This window comes from Gavialis gangeticus, unplaced genomic scaffold (assembly GCF_001723915.1).
Source record: "Gavialis gangeticus isolate Ggan-Ray unplaced genomic scaffold, GavGan_comp1, whole genome shotgun sequence".
NCBI classification, from domain to species: domain Eukaryota; kingdom Metazoa; phylum Chordata; order Crocodylia; family Gavialidae; genus Gavialis; species Gavialis gangeticus.
This window is the reverse complement of record NW_017729025.1, coordinates 103,195,352-103,213,536: the sequence shown is the minus strand read 5'-3', so window position 1 is coordinate 103,213,536 and position 18,185 is coordinate 103,195,352. Positions and strand designations below refer to the sequence as shown.

General features: G+C 43.6%; 1 long non-coding RNA gene across 1 annotated transcript; it reads left to right on the top strand.

Moving 5' to 3' along the window:
* The first annotated feature begins 3,829 nt into the window (after positions 1 to 3,829).
* LOC109299486 lies at positions 3,830 to 17,685 on the top strand. Its single transcript, XR_002097886.1, has 3 exons — positions 3,830 to 3,840; positions 15,240 to 15,245; positions 17,575 to 17,685. It is a non-coding gene; the product is annotated as an uncharacterized LOC109299486 (long non-coding RNA).
* The last annotated feature ends 500 nt before the right edge of the window (positions 17,686 to 18,185 follow it).

The window sequence follows — 18,185 nt, the reverse complement described above, 5'->3', positions numbered from 1 at the left end:
TATAAGGGGCGAACATCAGGGGCTGGGAGAGCATCTGTTCACTATGGCACCCCAAGGAAAGACAAGGAATAATGGACATAAACTGCTACAAGATCACTTCAGATTGGACATATGAAAACCTTTATGGTTCCAGTGTCCAGAGTCTGGAACAGACTCCCCCCAGAGTTGGTACAGTCACCTACCCTGGAGATCTTCAAAACACGACTGGATGCACACCTTGCTGGGGTCATTTGACCTCAGCAGTCTTTCCTGCCTAAGACCAGGGGAACTGGACCTGATGATCTTATGAGGTCTCTTCCAGCCCCTAACTTCTATGACTCTATGAATCTATGATTGGATGTGAGAAAAGCTAACTACCTCACCTGATCTTTTGCATTTAAAGCAGATATTGTTCCTTAACCATATGTCTGGCAAAGATTCATACCAACTGGATCACCCTTGGGTGTATGCTCACCCTTACTTGATTATCTTCCAGTTACATTATGAAATAACAAAAGCATTTTTATATCAAATATTGTAATACAGACAGGTATAAAAATGACAAAACTGAATACAGCTTCATACTAGCTATTTGCAAAGACCAAACACCACAGGAGTAAATTTAATTTGGAAGAATACCCATGCATGCCACACAGTAAATTCCAAATGCAACCTTTTCGGGGGGGTGAGTCTATGACAATATGATAAATAGATCAGGTGGATAAATAGACAATGCAATACCAATAAGAGGAATACATTTTCCAAGTAAATGTGCCAGGCACTTATATGCCAAGATGATGAACACAAGATGAATATATACATCAATTAATAGGCCTTGCTCCTACTTGTATCTTTAAAATGAGAGAAAGATAACAGTGCATGTTTTTACAAGCCACACACAAATTCAGTTAAATTCTGTAGAGTTGACAGCAAACCAAAACCTAGTCTAAACAAATCTTTTTGTATCAATAACTAATTACATCCCTGTTCTGCCTCAGTAACACAGATTGATAGTTCCATTATAGTGTTTAATTAGAATTGTTTTTAATGCATCAGTTAGAAATTTTCTAATTGGTGAACGAGCAGCTGTTGCAGGTCACATGGCATGAGGATGAACATGGATACGTAAAATGGCAAATTTGGCTGTGAACATCATTACACGGGATTCCTTTCAGAGAGAGTAGAGCTTGGAGTTTGTCAGATTTCATCTTAGTCATGCCCAATTTTGCAAATGCTACCAACAAAACCACAGAGTCACCTCCTACAGAGATGAACTCAGCCCAGCTAAGCCAAGAAAGCTAGTGCCACCTGACCATGTAAGCGTGTTAGTTTGTGATCCAGCTAGTCCTGTGTTGTATGCACACACAAACTGTATCTGTCTACCAGAAGGGAGACACCAATACTGGCATGTTGGCTCTAACATCTACATGCCAGCTGGCAGACCCACATGATCCAAAACAAAGTAGGCACATGGTGTTCTCTTCAGGCTTAACTGCATTAAATATTACTTTCCTCCGTAAGTATCTAATCATAACCTTTTTATCATGCTTTTTTACAGGATGTCTGGCTGCAAACATAAGTGCAGTGACATCAAACAGAATCATTTGAATTCAAGATAAGGCTTACACTAAAACCCCAGCTCAAACCTTTCTGAGGTATTTATAACCGGTATGCAAATACAGACATGGAGCCTTAAACCCATCTCAAAACCAAATGCAACAAGAGTAACAGCTTTAAACTTTCTGTATATCAAGCCAGAAAGAGCTACACCTTTGTAACTTTGAAAAAATTCCAAAACATAATCAGAAAAAAACTAGTGAGGTGTCTAGCACATGTGGGAAAAGGAGATATAAGGGTCCTTGGCACTGATTATTGCTTTCTTTTTATTGCATTGTCATTCTTATTAGTTGCAAAGTGTAATTAAAAAAGCATTATGATAAAATGAGAAGTAACATAAAAAGAAATACTCAAACCTATCAAGACTGTATTGACCTACATAACTTTCCAGTAGTAATAGCTCAGATTTATATAATCTCTTTCTTGCCAAAGGATACTTAAAGTTATATACAAAGCAGACCACAATAGCCAGGTCCCTGTTTGAATTGTTATTGAAATGGAGCTATCTCTAAGGTGGAGTGCCACAACTATTGAGCAGTGCATAAAAACTTACACTGCAGTAGAGAAAGAAAAGAAGAATCTTGAATCCACCTGAAACTGCAGAGGGTTAGCAGTATTCGGTGGCCATCCTACATCATCATTTGTTTAGTAAAGTTGCTGTTAGAGTTGCATCTCATTATAAAGGACTTGAGGCCACCAAAGGCTTGGTGTTTCAGGGCTTAATGTTCTCTGTCTAGGTCTCTACTGTGTCAATTGTGGTTCCAGGATTATTGTACTGTTGGAAGTGCTGACAATGAGATAAGAGGCTGAATACTCATGTATAACCATAAGTTCACTGGCCAAGGCTTATCTTACCAGGAGTGTGTGAACTGCCTAGCATAATGTAGCCCTGATCCCAAGTTGTGAAATGTAGGCTTTATTAGATGACAGATAATTACAGATCATAACATCTATTGTGAACATGAACAATATTCTTTAAAGACAAGTGTGTTACCTGTGTTTCACTGGGAGTTAGCCTGAATGTTTTTCGCAATTTCAGTTGAATCTGTGTTTCTTTTTCACTGATGTAATGAATGAAGTTACTGTATATCAGTTGTCCATTACAGCTGGGAGTTCTTGGTGCATCAGGACTATATATATATATTTGACATAAATATAGGAATTATGTTGTATTAATTTACCTGTTTGTTCATTAGTTCACAGTTAACTAAGCTTTGCCTATTTAGCTGAATTGTGAATTTCAGAAGATAGGAAACAGGTTATCAGTGACCAAATAAATGGACCACCTTAAGCTCCCTTCTTGCAAATACTTTTTAGCGCTATCCATATACCACATACCTAAGATTAAATGTGTGTGTAAGTGGTTGCAGGAATGGGGCTCATGTATTTATGTATGCAAGTCTCCTATTGAACTCAGTAGAAGTCTTCCCTAACAAAGAACTAAATACAACTTGAGAAAAAAAAATCATGATTTGACCCAGCTATCTGCAGGAAGCAGAAGGGTCCCACATAAAAAATCTGATTCTAAGTGTTTCAATGAAGCTGGGATTTAACGTTTAATTTTCCTGTATAAAAATGATGGGTTTAAGTTTACCCTTAAGGAAAATCATTTTAGAAGGATTTTAATGTATTGTGAGGCTCTTGAAAGCTGACATATTTTGCTTCTCTTTAGTATTATAAATCAGAAGACACCTCAGAGAGATCTCATAATAGGAAAAAAAGTTTCAGGAATGGAGGAGAATAACAGAGATCATCACGCTAACATATTTCAACTTTCCCTCTCATCTGTACCATTATTACCTATGGTGCAATCTATATAATGAAAATGACACTTGCACAATAACGAGCAGTGAACATTATGATTTTAAGAGGTGTTAAGCACTGCCTGTCTTTGGTGTCATAATGATGCCAACATTTTTTTTTGCCAAAGTCTGTAATCTGATGTTGTCAAGCTGTGTTGTTACTGTGTGTCAGGGGCTGCCCACAGTTCTACAGGTAACTGAGAATCAACTTGATCAAACTGCTTTTTCCATGAAGATGAAATGCGTGGGTGGGTGCACAGGTCATGGGGTCCCAACATAGCCTCCCTTTAATCGGAAGCTGCATTCATAAACAAACACTATTGTGTTAGGATTTTGTGCAACCATGATAGCCAGAACATAAGAGTGTTACCTATTGTACAAGGAGATAAAAGAGGATGGAAATGAATATACGTTCATGAAAATTTGAGACAAAAGAAACTCAGTACAAAACAACAGTTCCCATTCTTTTATCCATTTTATTAAATTAAGCCATAGTGAAATGTAAATAAATCGGTTCTCCAAAATAAAAAGGTCTAAGAAAGAGCTATCTCCAAGGGTGATCACTAGGGAGATCTTGATACAATCCCCCTCAAGAAAAGGAAAGTGGAGGATAGTGGAAAGAGTGAGTTTGGAATGCAGTAGGACCATATTCTATTCTTGGCTCTGGCACTTTTACACTGTCATCTGGGGATTTGCATAATTTTACCTCTCTACCCCATCTCCCATTGGAATAATGACTCCCACCTTCATGACCATGGGCAACTGGTGCCTCTTGAGGTCCCCCAGAGGCCGATAGCAATGATAAGGTCGGGGGAGGTCCCCCTGCAGCTGATTTCACTCACCAAAAAGTGGCTGCACCACTTCTGGAAGTCCCGCAGCCACTTCCGGAAGCAGCCAGCCACTTTTACTGGTGACCACTCTCCCCAGTCAGCACTTGTAGGGGGGGCTCCAGTGCTCCTGCTTGCCCCACTGTCCATTGCCTAAATGGGAGTGCAGTCTGCTAGGGGGTGCACTGGTGCTCTCAGGGGGCACATGCACCCCCGTGTACCCCCTATGCATAGCCACTATTCATGAAGCATATAATAGATGTGTACAGAACTTCTCTGTACATGTTTTACAGTGCTATAATTTAGAGCACTTTTTATAGCACTATAAAGTTACAGCACTCTTAAACATGACAGAAGTGCAGTGTTTGGTGGTGGGGGACAGGAGAAGGGGAGGGTTCTGAACTTCCCTGCAGTTTCCAGGCTAGGAGGCAGGGAGCACTTTGCAGCCTTCTGGAGCTTCTGCATAGAAGAAAAAGAAACAGGTTAACCATTGTTATGTGGTTCTCCACTCCTGCCACAGTGAAGTCAATGGGGTTTGACCAGGTGCAGTACTCTGTGTACAAGCTGATGTAGGATCAGGAACTGAGAGGCGAAGAATTATTATAACAGCAAAACACTGAGAAAAATGGCTCCCACTTATTGCAGCTGTGATGGCTAGGAAAAAGTGAAATTAAAATATCAATAATGCTGCTTCGTCTAGACCTGTCTCTCATAAAAGAACTGTAGACAGTAGCCTGTAATTCATAAGATGAATTGTTGCAGGGGTAGTTACTAATACTTCGAAAGTGGATAGCACACAGCTCAGTTCTTCTTCCAGATAAGGAAATGCTACTCTTACTGACTTAGTAGCAGCCAAATTAAGGAGACTGTAGACCTTATATTGAGTGCTCTTCAATGTCTGGGGTACTCATTAATATTGCTAGTGTTAGAACTAACAAAACATGAATAAAAGCCATTTAGGTCTAAACTGTGCTCTGTGTCTCTCTTGTTGAAAGAAGGGCCCTAACTATTTCTTCCCTTACATGTTTATAAGTATTGATTTATATATGTCCCATGTGAAATTACACAAATGCTGGATCTGCCCCTGTTGTAAGTTATTGAATTGTGAAGCATTTCAATTGTGTAAATCTCAGCATTGGAAAGAGGAAACTATAACTATTCCTGTTATTAGAAACCACCTCATGCTTATTTATGTTATTTAATATTGTAGAAAGTCTGTCCATGAAATTTAAGAAGCTGTGTGACACCAAAAGTAAATGAAGACCTAAAAGAAGGGCCATAGGCAATACAAGAAACTCAAAGCATGTCCTTGAAAGACTTTCAAACCAACTTTGAAGGCCAGCACACTGGGATAGTTTGAAAGAACTTTGGATATCTGGAAAAACATTGGGGTGTTTATTTGCCAATGTTAAGTACTCACATGTGTAATTGAACAGGACAAAGAAACATAACTCTAAATCCTGGGTGATGTGCTCAAACAGTTGTGTTGTAACCACTTCTGATCAGGTCTGCTTCTTATATTATTTGATAGATGTGACATTCTTTATTTTAAAAATTGGCCCAAGTGATAAAATATCAGGGATGATCAGATCTAGGGCCTGTCTTTTCCGGGCATACAATTTATCAATGTCTTTTAATATTTGGCATTTTTAAGACAGCAGCTAATTGACTGGCCAGTTTTTTTAGAAGCTTGATTAACAGCCTACTTGTGCATTAAAAGGACTGTAAACAAACTCTAAGTATCCCCATTTTATCAAAAGAAAGACAAAAGCACAGAGATTTTGTGTGTCAGGCTCAAGGGAAACAGGCAGAAAGCAAGGTAGATTTTCACCTTGTAGACTCAGTACATCAGAAATGCATGGCTTAAGCTTTCTAAATGGTGGGCTTACTTCATCAGATTCCGGTTAGATATTTCATCATAGCATCTGATGAAGTAAGCCTGCTGCTTATGAAAGCTTATGCTATATAATTCTGATTTAATCAGCCTATAAGGTGCAAATTCTACCCTGCCTTCTACCTGACTTCAGACTAACACAGCTGTCTGTGCTCTGCTCAATAGAAAGGGAAACATGCAGTCAGCACAGGCTCTTGGGGTACTGCCCTCCTAGGTTAGGGACAGAAGTTACACATAAACCAATTTAAGTGATCAGAAACTGGTTTAAACATTTCACAGAACATAAGTTCAGTGCACATAACCCAGTTTCAAAATGGCCAAAACTCATTTAAGATAAACCTGGTTGAATGTAGCATCAGACTTATACCAATTTTGGTCAAATTGGTTTTTGCAACATCCATCCCAGATCCCTTCCTATTTTAATTTAAACCAGAGTCTTCCAGCACCCCAGCATGCCCTCTGGGCTGGGCTGTGCTCTCTGCTCCAGAGAGCAGGGCTGGCCCCTCCCTTTTGCTCTCTAGTCGGAACAGGGATGGGGACAGACTTGGTGAGATACTGGCAGGCATGGCTCCATAAAAGCAGAATGGACAGGGAAGGAGTTAATTCTTCCCTCCTTCCCCTCCCTCTGCACCACAGCTGGGGTCTGCCTGTTGCCTGCAAGCAGAGGAGGGGGTGGGACCTGGATGACCCCGACTGTGGCCCCCCCGGGGCAGAAGGGATGCAGGGAGGAATTAACCCCCTCCCTGACCCCCTTCACTGTAACAGGGCTATGCTGGAATGGTGTCTGGCCAGATCCCACAGCTGGAACAGCAAAGGGAGGGGGAGGGGCAGCAATTGTAGCAAAACCCCCAGTTTTTCTTTTTTTTATTTTGAAATACATTCCCTCTCCTTCCCCTAACCATTTCTAACTTTCTCTCTGATCTCTCTATTTCTTGTAAGTGATTACAAGTAATACTAGGTAAGCTAAGTTCTTGTGTGCTATTATTGTAATAAGCCCCTTTTTATATTGTAAATAGTGTTCTGTTATGTTTGTATTGTTTTTTATTGTATTATATTGTATTATATTGTATTCCTATCATTTGTGCATTGATTTTTATTGTTTCATGTTAACATTGTATGATTTAGGCCTTCAATGTGTGTTGGCATGAGTGATGTCAAGTATCCATTTTGTGTGTCAGGTTCCCATCTTGTTCCCATCTTGTTCCCATGCCCTGTTGTGTAAGATGTTGTAACTGTGTGACTCATACCTACCCCTCCTATGTAAATTGGTTCCTGAATGAATGGGGATGAGTGCTTGAGAAACAATGGCAGTAGGTCTAAAAATAGCGCCCTCTGAATGACCGAACCATCAGCTCGATGACCCAACCCTGCATTGACCCTCCCTGGCTCAAGATTTGGAAGACAAAGACTGCTGCAGAAACCAGCCAACCCATCATTGTGCAAAGGCTGCACATTCTCAATATGAACATCTGGAACCCTCTAGAACAGGGCTGATTTTGCCTGGACTTGCCCACCCTATAGGAGATAATAGGCAGTCTGCCCCATAAAAAGGGGTAGTGAAGACTTACTCCTTGGGATGCCTTCTCCATCTGGACCAGCACCACGCCACACCACCTATCCACCCAGAGGTCCTGCCGGCGACCCCCCTCTGGAAAACACCTACTGGACAAAGACCCTGACTGGCCATCAAGGACTCCCTTCCAGCCTGGATAGATAGCTATCACCCCCACCCTCTCTTCAACCCAGGACTTGGACTCTGTTTCTCTTCCCTACCTGGACTCCAACCCTTCCACTGAGTCTCTTTCTCCTGCTGCCATTGTGACTGCTTGTGTGTGTGTGCGTGCGTGCGTGTGTGTGTGTGTATGTGTAGGAACCAATAACTTCATGATGCTGTGTAGTGTGTTGTCGGTTTAATAAACCTGTTATTTTGAAACCCTGAGTTGGGTTTTTGCCTGTTTCCTGACTGTTCCCTCCTTGCCACCACTTATCTGCCCCCTGATCTCCCAGCTTTCTGCCTCTCTCACTTTCCTGGATGTCTCTTCCTTGCCACTGGGCTTTTTCCCTTGCACCAGTGACCTTGAGTAACCCTGGGGCCACTTGACCTTAAGTAATCCCAGCTTCCCCCCCCCCTGCCGGTTCATAGATTCATAGATTCTATCCTGGCTCCAACAACTTTCACTCCTCGTGCTTTCACTTTCTCATTTTAACCCCATCCATCTTCCTCCTTCTAGAGATCTTTGACCCTTGATTCCCCCTCCCATAGTTACCAAGCACCCTAGATATTCCAAGTATCCTAAGCACACACATACATACCATCCCACCCAAGTTAGGAACTCACTTGCATGTATGTGTACGTTGGTTGTGCAGGTGTTGGTAACTGATTTTGTCTAATTTTTGGTGTGTGTAGTGTGTCTGTTCTTGGATTTGTGATAGGTATGCATGTACCTAGGCTGGTAATCTTGGATGTGTATGTGCCTGACTTGGTAGCGTGTGTGTGTGTGTATGTGCCTAATTGAGTTGTGCTTTTGTATATGTGCAATTGTGTCACACCCTACCATCTAACATCGCAATTTTGAGATCCTGAGAGTTGGCTCGGCCCCACAGGGCAACACAATCTCTGGGTCAGGGTGTCAGGAGCAGAGTCTGTCCCAGCATGTGTGGCCAATGGTTGGCCATGCAGCGACCAACCCAGGCTGGCTCAGAGGTGCCAGGGGGGCTTGTGGGTCTGCAGAAAGCCCCCATGGTGGGCAACTGCTGGGCTCTGGGCCAGGTGGCACGTGCATGTGCCTGCATTTCTAGAACGAAAAAGGAACGTCTATCCACTTGCAAACTGGTTCAATCTCTGCAGATTAGACTAACCTGCAAAGGTTAAATCAATTTGGGCTCAGGCTTTTTGAATGTCTGTCCCTAGCCCTAGGCAGTGGTGTGACTGAAGAGAGCAACCATGGCAGCAGCCCCAGTTTCTGCCTTTGATACAGTGAACACAATCATAGCTGCTACTGCAGCTGCTGGCTGACTGCGCTGCTACTGTCAGGGCAGCAGACAGTGTTCCCCCATACACCACCACTAGCTGGGCCATGGAGCTGCCTTGCTATACCTCTGCCAGCATCTTCTTCTATCGTCCTGCAGTTACTTATTTAAACAGCTACTAAGACTTTAGTACTATAGGTAGCTATGTGTTCTGTTCTAGTGTAGATCTAGCCCAGAACAAAAACTAAGAGAGCTCTATCTCCAGTGTCTATTCTGAGCAAAGATAAACATCTCTCCTCATGTACCTTTACATGCAAAAAGAGAGGTTTGTATCTCATTCCGGCCATGAATGCCATGAATGACAGGGATGGTATAACAAGGGAAGATGTCTGTTAAGCTGGTCTGTGCTTCACTGACTGCACTATTCTCACTGTCTAGCTGTAACAATGTTCAGAGAAATTCAGCCTAAAAAGAGTCTGTTTGTGTGTGTATTTAGGGAGGTATCTAAATGGTAATTAATTTTGCAGAAAACAATGTTGCTTGCTTAATCTCAAGAGTATCAAGCAGGTAGATTAGAATTTAGTGAATTACACCCAAGGGCTCTCTCTAACCTTCAGACGTGCTACTATATTATTTCACTTTCAGACAGTTTAATACAGTTCCTGATCGTTAATATGATTTTAATATCTGACAGTGCAAAAGGGTAATAATGTTGTGGAGCTGGGAAAGTAGAAAAGAGTAAAATATCCATCACTGCTGGTGATTCACTGCTGGTGTGTCATCCCTAAAAAATATGTTTTATTGCGCCTGTATGGCAGCACAGCTCAGGGAAGGAATCAGTCATTCAAATCACAGACCTGTAAAAAGGATGTTAATTCCCCCCCACATTGTGCCAGACATCAGCCTGTGATTAACTGGCTCTACTCACCACTGTGCATTTGCAGATGGCCTTCTTTGACTGCAAGCCTTCCCCTGCAGCAGCCAGGAACAGCTACAGATTCTGGAGGGCAGCCTGTGCTTGGGATGTTTTGCCAGTATGTGCCTGACTGACAAAAAAGCAGCCATAAATTAGGTGTGTGAGGTTGTGTGTGGCAGCTCTAATCCTGTTTGCCTCTGACATTCATGTATTGCTTTATACTCTCCTCCAATTTTTTTCTTTATGGTTGGTTCTCTTTTAGTTTTGAGCATTAAGGGAAGATTTAGAAAAGACACAAAACCAAGTGAGGTGTCCAAGTCTCACTGACTTCCAAAGGGAGTTGGTTACCTAAATGTCATTTGTGCCTTTTACACTGCTGATTCTTTGAAGTAAAGATTGAGTTCATTCCAAAACAATGTCTATACCACAGTCACAGCAGCAATATTACTGTATTATAGATACCTGGTATCAGTAGCAATCTGGGTGTGGCAGCATGAAAATGTGTGGGCTCTGTCGGCTCTAGATTCAGAACCCAGAGGCGAACCATCCTCAGACCAACCATGACTTTTTCATTTGATAATAGGCGAATTTATTGATGCACAGTAGTAACAGAAAAGAAACAATATAGACAATGAAGCAGTTCTGTATATCTACCAAATCCTAGGGCTGTCATTAAAGTCAAAGTACATCTGAGCAGGATGCAGTCTTCATTCTGAGGCTCTCTCTTTGATGACAGATGTCAGCATGTCAGCAGTTTGGAGGTGGGATGCTGAGGCCCACACACCCGACCAGTGGAATGGATGAGAGAGGCTGGTGGTGTGCCCTCTGTCCTGGTGGCCTCGGGGACCCTTCCTGGGTAACAGGAATGGGGTCCCCTCTCAGGAGGGAGGAACAGGAGGAGGGACTTGGGCAGGAGACAAGGAGGGACAGAGAGGGAGGGACAGGAAGGAATGATGGGCAGGAACCCTTTGCTGCTCCAAAGTTCTTCTCTTGTATTTTCCTTCCCTTCTGATAACTCCTGATGACCTTTCATCCATGGCTACTGCTGGTTGGTTCCTCTGTGTGGTTGTTATACATCCACATATCTTATTACATGCACACATACTAATTTGGTCTTCTTGGGCCTTCTCTTAATTTAGTCTGTTCCCCCAAAACCAGGACTCAGTCCCCACTGCTCTGGGGCCTTGTTAGCTGGTGCCACTGTATCTCATGTAATGGAACAGTATGGTACATGTCCCTAGTTCCCAGACTGTTTTCTAGACTATGTGTCCTTGTTGGCCTTGTTGTGTTAGACAGCCTGCTTTCTAGGGCTGTGTGAAACTGGGTCACTGTAGGACGCAGACTCTTAGAAATCAGCTAACCCCTACTGCCCATCCTGAACCATTCTAATCTATATACATGTACCTATAAGCCAATTCTCAAAAAGCAAACCTTTAAATAACATTTCTAAGCCATCAGGCCCCAAAACCTGCTTGAGGAACAGGCTACATTAGCTACACAGCTAGCAAATCTAAAGTCAGCTACATTTTCTCTACACTACAGCACAGTCCCTACTGCGTTTTAGACAGATCCCAAGTCTTAAAACAGCACTGAATGGTGGATGGATCTCTTCAAACCTGAGAGTGTGGGACTTTCTGAGGAATTTTGCTGGGTAGATTTGTGCTCTCTTAAAGCTCAAAAGTCCCTTCACAAGACTTTATAAACACAAAATTCACAGACAGTACACCCATCTACACTTCTGCTTTTCAGCCCTTTTGTTACACCTCCCATAGTAGCCAGTATATGAAACCACTTGCCCATAGGTTTGAACAGAGTGTTCTGGTAAGAGTGTAAACCCCATCACATTTGATTTCTTTTTTCATCAGTGGCTCACTGTTTGGTGGTAATAAATTAGATAATCACAACCATCAAGAGGATTATGAAGATAATAATTAACAAATGAAGCTGTTGAAGGATTTATAATTCTGGCCTGATCCTGAAGCAGTTTCCCAGGGAAAGAGCATGATCCAGCTCTCATTTGCCAGTAATTAACACAGAGTTTATTGCATTTTAATTACTGTTTTAATTAATGTACTACTAAGCTCAGAAGATGGGACTCAATAGCAAGAACTGAATGGGTTTCACAAGTTACCACTTTTTTCTTTGCTCCTTATATAATAAATGTAAGAGTGTAGACTGGCAAAAGCATCTGGACACACTTGAAAGTTATCATCTTTGTTACAATATATTTTATGGGCGAATGAACTGACTGGGTTCCCTATAAGATATCTATTCAGGGAACAACCATAATGGGCCCATGCTGGGTAACAGCCCTTGTTTTGTGTCCTACCTCAGGTAATATTAAAAGGCTATAACACCATGTGAGCTAAAGCAACTCTTTGCTGGTGTATATAGGTCATTCTATGTCAGTACCTCTTCCCCATCTATCTCTCTGTGAAAATAGTAAGTTAGGGTTTGCAAAAAGAGTTGTGGGGACCCTGCTGTACTACTTCAATCTTCCACTGATGTAGAATCCATTTAAGACCCTCCATGCCATAAAATTGCTGGGCATCTCCTCTCTGTGGCACTTCAACCAGAGCTGATTATCCACATAAGGAAGCCAAAACCATTTCAAAGACTCGTATGAACTATGCTGCATGAAGTGGGGCACCAGTAAAGGAGAGCATCCACATGCACCTACCTGCATTCTTACTGTAACAGTGCCACTCAATGGGCTAGTTTCAATCTGGCTGAATGCCACAGAGTGAGTATAACATGGTCAAAGACCCATCACTCCAGATGGCAGAAGGAGTTTGAAGAACGGTTCTTACATACTGTGGCAGCTGAAAAGTATGTCTGTGTGATAAAGGTGCTTGCTGGAGGCTCTATGAAAATTAAACCAAGAGTTTTTCTATATTTGTTTAGATATTAAGCTATAAGTTGTTGCTAAAAGCCTAATTATAGTTTAAGATGTAGTAAGGCCTTGTATAAAGTAAAGCCTAGTAAATTTAGCAAAGCCTAAAAGTAGTAAGGCCCTGTAGCGCAGTTAAAATTACCTTATTAAAGGAATGCAAGGCTTGTACTGCTATTGGTCAGTCTATGGACAGTTGAAGAAAAAGGAATCTAAGAGGTTGTATGTTATCAGTGTCCTTCAGAAGCTATAAATTAGCTGAAATATTTGGAAACCATTCAGAAGGAAGATACAGCTCTGTGAAAAGGATAAGTTAGCTGTTGCCTGGATCAGTGGGCCTGTGGACCTCGAGGAGCCCAAGAACTGCATTCCAGGGTCCTTCCTTGCACCCCTCAGACAGCGTTGTCTGGGGACACCTGACCTCACTGAACTTTGTGGAAAGAGAAGCTTGCTGTGTATCAGGCATCGGAGGGACTGCCTATAATTTGCTGACGTGAATTGCTTTTGTCTGTCATCGTTTGTCTTGTTACTACGCATAGTTGTGTTTTTCTTAAGTCAATAAACCTTTCTTACCTTCTACCCCTGACCACACGCTCAATCTAAACCCTCAGCAGGCAGCTGGGACATAAATTGGCATCACGAACAGGATTGAGAGGCTCTGGTCTGGAGAGAAAGGTTGGAATGGAGGGTTGCATGGGCTCCGTTAGTGGCTTTGCTTAAGGAGGTGACGGGGATGGAGAATCCCAGGTGGGATAAGGATAGATTGAGACCTGCCTGGAGTGAACAGTACCCGATCGTTGGGCTAGGTTTGCTGCTGCTGCCCGAGGTAAACCCAGGAAGGGGTGCCTGTCGTGGCTGCTGGCCACATGCTTGCAGTTAGGGGCTGAAGCAGTCACCCAGCTCTGGGAACAGGTCACCCAGCTGAGTAAGGAATTAAAAGATGTGAGATATTCCAACAGCATGGCGTGTGAGGTGGCGTGGGCCACTCAGAGCCATTTGGTGACTTTGGAGAGGAGGGAGGGAAAAATTATGATTGCATGCGTGGCTGCTTCCCTCTAGAAAAGGGTACAGTTAGCACAGGCTGTGGAACCATCCTTCCACAAGATCAGACAGTGTCTTTATGGGCAGAGACCAAAAGTTGAGCTCTGGGAAGATGGAGAGGAGGAGACTGATGACAAGCCTGGTGGTAAACTGCCCCCTTACGTCCCTGCCCAGAGGGAGGAACCTAGCCAGGTCTTCCCTATGATAGTAACCCGTTCAGGGCATCAAGGAGGGAATACCCGGACAGAGCTGTGTTCATTTACCCAAGCGGAAATAAGAGATATACAAGAACAGCATAAGTCCAAGCCAGGAGAACCAGTGATAGACTGGCTAGTTCAAATGTATAGTGAAGGAGCTTCTGCAAGTTCAGTGAGTAAAGCCGAAGCAGCCCAAATCATTCTGTGCCCTGAGCTCCAGTTAAATCAGTTTGCAGGGGGTGATGAAAATGTTACTTTGTTTTCTGCTGTGCTCCAAGCCACTGCAGCCAGTTATGGTAATATGGAAGAAGAGCTTAGTCCTGCTCCTCGATCATGGGTCAATTTGAAGGAGGCTGTTGGTTGCTTGTATCAATTGGCGCTAACTGAGATCATTCGTGCAGCAATTTAAACTCACACACCAGATGCAGAAGTTGTGACAGCACTGTTGTGGAGGAGGTTTTGCCGACGAGCACCAACAGAGTGTACCTCGGCCTTGTTGGCCCTGGAGCCAAAGGCAGTAGATCACCCTGTAAGAGATGCAATTTGGCGATTAGTGCAGCTTCTACCCATTTTGCAGAAGCCAGGGCTGGCTAAGCTGACAAAAACTGACAATGCCATGGCGGTGGCCTCAGTGGAAGACAAGCCCCTTGATCCCCCTGAATTGTTGGAAAAAGCTGGAGAAGGCTGGCCCAAGACCCTGCGAGCAAAATTGTGGAAGAACTTGTTAACTGCCGGTTTTAATAAAGTGAAAATTGATGGAGTGCCCACCAGTGTTTTGTGAGGGCTGTAGGATGGTGGGCCCACAGTACCAACTGAGAAGCCACGAAATATAGTAGAGACCCCAACTCCCACTAATGTGAAAGAACTGCAAGTCCAGTTGGGAGCACTCAGCCTTTGGTGTATGCATGTTCCTGAGTTTAGTGTATTAGCTCATCCCTGTATAACCTATGTAAGAAGAGAACTAAATAGAAATGGGGTCCTGAGCATAAATATGCTTTACAAGCCCTTAAAGAAGCAGTAACTGTTCATGCCTCCCTAGCAACACAACATCCAGAAGGAGAGCTTTGGCTCCGTATAGGCATCTCGGAAGGAGGACCGCACTGGAGCCTGTGGTAGAAGTCCTCGGAAGCAGAAGGAAAACCCCATATATTCTAGAGCTCAGGCTGGAGAGGGGTGGAAGCCAGGTATACTGTCTTAGAACAGATGTTGTGTGCAGCAGCAGCAGCCCTGGAAGCCACAGAAGCACTGAGAGGAGAATTGCCCACAGTTATCACTACTCCAATACCTATTCTCAGAATGGCCCTGTCAGACCACCAGCTACCACCTGGGGGGACAGCCCAAGACACCACGGTCCAAAGGTGGATTTATTACATTCTCAGCCAAGTCCAATGAGTAACCCCAAAGGGATGCCCTGAATTAGTCGAAAGAGTCACAGAAAGTACAATTAATGTTTATCCTGATCAAACAAGCTGCAGTGAATCTTCACCCATCAAAGAAGCACCTCCTTTCTCACCTGAAATGGAGACCTCAGCTGATGTTGAAGTCTGGTTCACAGATAGGTCCACTCAAGGTCGTGTCTGGAGAATAGCCGCCTTGAGGATTCAAGATGGCAAGCAAGTAGTATCACAAGGCCTCAGAAAAAGCGTGCAGTATGCTGAGCTCCAAGCAGTGCTCAGCTTAGCTGTGTGGGAATTAATAGAAGATCCACGTCCTAAAAGTCCCATCTATATTTATAGTGACTCCTGGATGGTAGTAGAAGGATGTACTAAATGGCTACCCCTGTGGCATAAAGAGAACTTTAAAAGGCAAGGACAAGACATTTGGAGCCACGAAGAGTGGAGAGTCTTATGGGAGCTAGCCCAAGATAAGCTTCCTCTGCACATCCAACACGTGAGTGTAGCACATGGAAATAAAGCAGCGAAAGGCCCAGAGGCAAAGTGGAATAGGCGAGTTGATCAGCTAACAAGAGAGGAGAGCGCGGAAACCTTGTATGTTGAAGAAAAAAAAAAAGCGGCTGGTCCATCATTACCCAATTCCTCCTCCCACTGTACACCTGGAGAACGAGCCGCAGAATGGTTACATCAGCAACACAGGCACCCCAGGTGTGATGGAACAGCCCACCTGGCTGCATCTTGGGGCATTCATGTAACTAAGAAAGAATCACAAGAAATAGTCGGTGCATGCATCACTTGCCATGAGGTAAAAATGTGGCTAAAACCCTGCCCGACTATCCCGTTGTCATTACACGAAGGAAAAGTAGCATGGCAGGTATGGCAATGTCATTTCATAGGCCCCCTCCCTCAAACTTCCTAAAAGCAACAGTACGTGTTTGTAGCTGTAGAAGTTGTCACAGGAATGATGTTTGCCCACGCCCCAGTGAGAGCTACAGCCTAGGACACTTGTGCAGTACTGGAAACTTTGCTAGCTGTGTATCCACCACCTATAGAAATACAGAGTGATAATGGCCCTCACTTCTGCAACCATCTTGTGTATGACTGAACTGCCAAACATAGCATGTTATGGACCTATCACATCCCATACCATCCACAGTCTACCAGATTGGTAGAGCAAGCCATTGGCATCCTCAAATGCAATTTGCAGTTAGCCACTGGCCCGGCTCTTAAAGACTGGGACTTGCACCTGGATCGAGCTACCAATTGGGCCAATAACCGAACCTGTCCGGGAGGTAGCCCCATGCAGCAACCCTTTGGATTAGGTGATCCCTGTGAGCTGGCAGTAGGGCGACCTACGGGTGGTGACCCACGAAAGCTCCAGGCAGGAGATCAGGTAGTAGTGAAGCATCCTCAGGGAGATAAATGGAAGGGGACATTATTAGCCAGAAGTATGCATAATACATGGTGGATATTTAAGTCAGATTCACCTAATGGGAGCCAAGCTCCTTGTTGTCTTTTTCTTACAGATTGGATCTGTCCACAAGTGCAGCCATAACCATTCCTAATTGAGCCTGCCACTGAAGATGAGTTCTGCTCTGTCAGCGGCCTAAATCGACTGGCACCATGAAGTAGTGGACTATTATAAATGTATTCTTTTTATTAATGCCTTATTGTGTTTCCTGGGTAGAGCATGTCTACTATCCTTCTTATTACCCAGATATTAATGAACTTGCTCCTGAAGACCTCAAGGAGTGGCTTTACCCTGAAGAGCATCTCCCGGAAACGCGCTCAGATGGCCTTCACGTGGTCCAGCTGCAGTATCCATACTGGAAGAAACCTGTCACCCCGGAGCAAGTGAAGTCCTGGTCTCTGAGTAAAAGAAACAAGATAGATGACTGGCAAAGTGGTAACTGTCAGTGCACCTGTAGCACTAGTTATTATCTTGAGTTTCTTCCCTACCTGAAGGCTGGAATGGCTAACTGTGGGAGGGGAGGGGATTATTACAGCTCTGCTCATTTGAAAATTTGTTGTTACATACTTCCTAAAGGGAATCCCGTTAAGCTCAACGCCCCTGAGTTTGTGTCCCCAATACTGCATTCTGCATCTGTTCAGCATCTCGAGCCACTGCGTTTATGAGAAAATCTGCCCCCTCCCATTCCTATGGGAGAGTGGATCACACTCTCCAGTGGAGGTGTGAGGCTCACCAGGTGGGAGAGTGCATTACAGGTTGGAACAAAGTTATTACATGGTTTGTGAATCATACCTACACAGAGGAGTGGTGAAATGGTACCCACTTTAATACAACTAGAAGTAGGCTGTATCCACAAGTCTCCACCACTTGTCCTCATCCTTTCATGCCAGTGGGATTCCTAAAGCAAATCAGTGCTATGATTCTGCCAGGACAATGCCATTTCATTAACCCAATACAGCATGAGTGACAGTGGGAGCTCTTTTGCTCTCTGGGAGGTGAAGCATGCTTACAGGCTCCCCATGAAGGAAGGGTAAATGTGACTTGTAAAAAAATGGGGTGTTCACTACTATCTCTGGCCATTCCCCCACGAGAGGCCCCAACACTGCCTGTGTATAACTCCACACCCTGGTAGAGGTCATAAGTTAAAATTCCAACCCTCCTAAATGCTTCATTGTTCACTGTCCGAG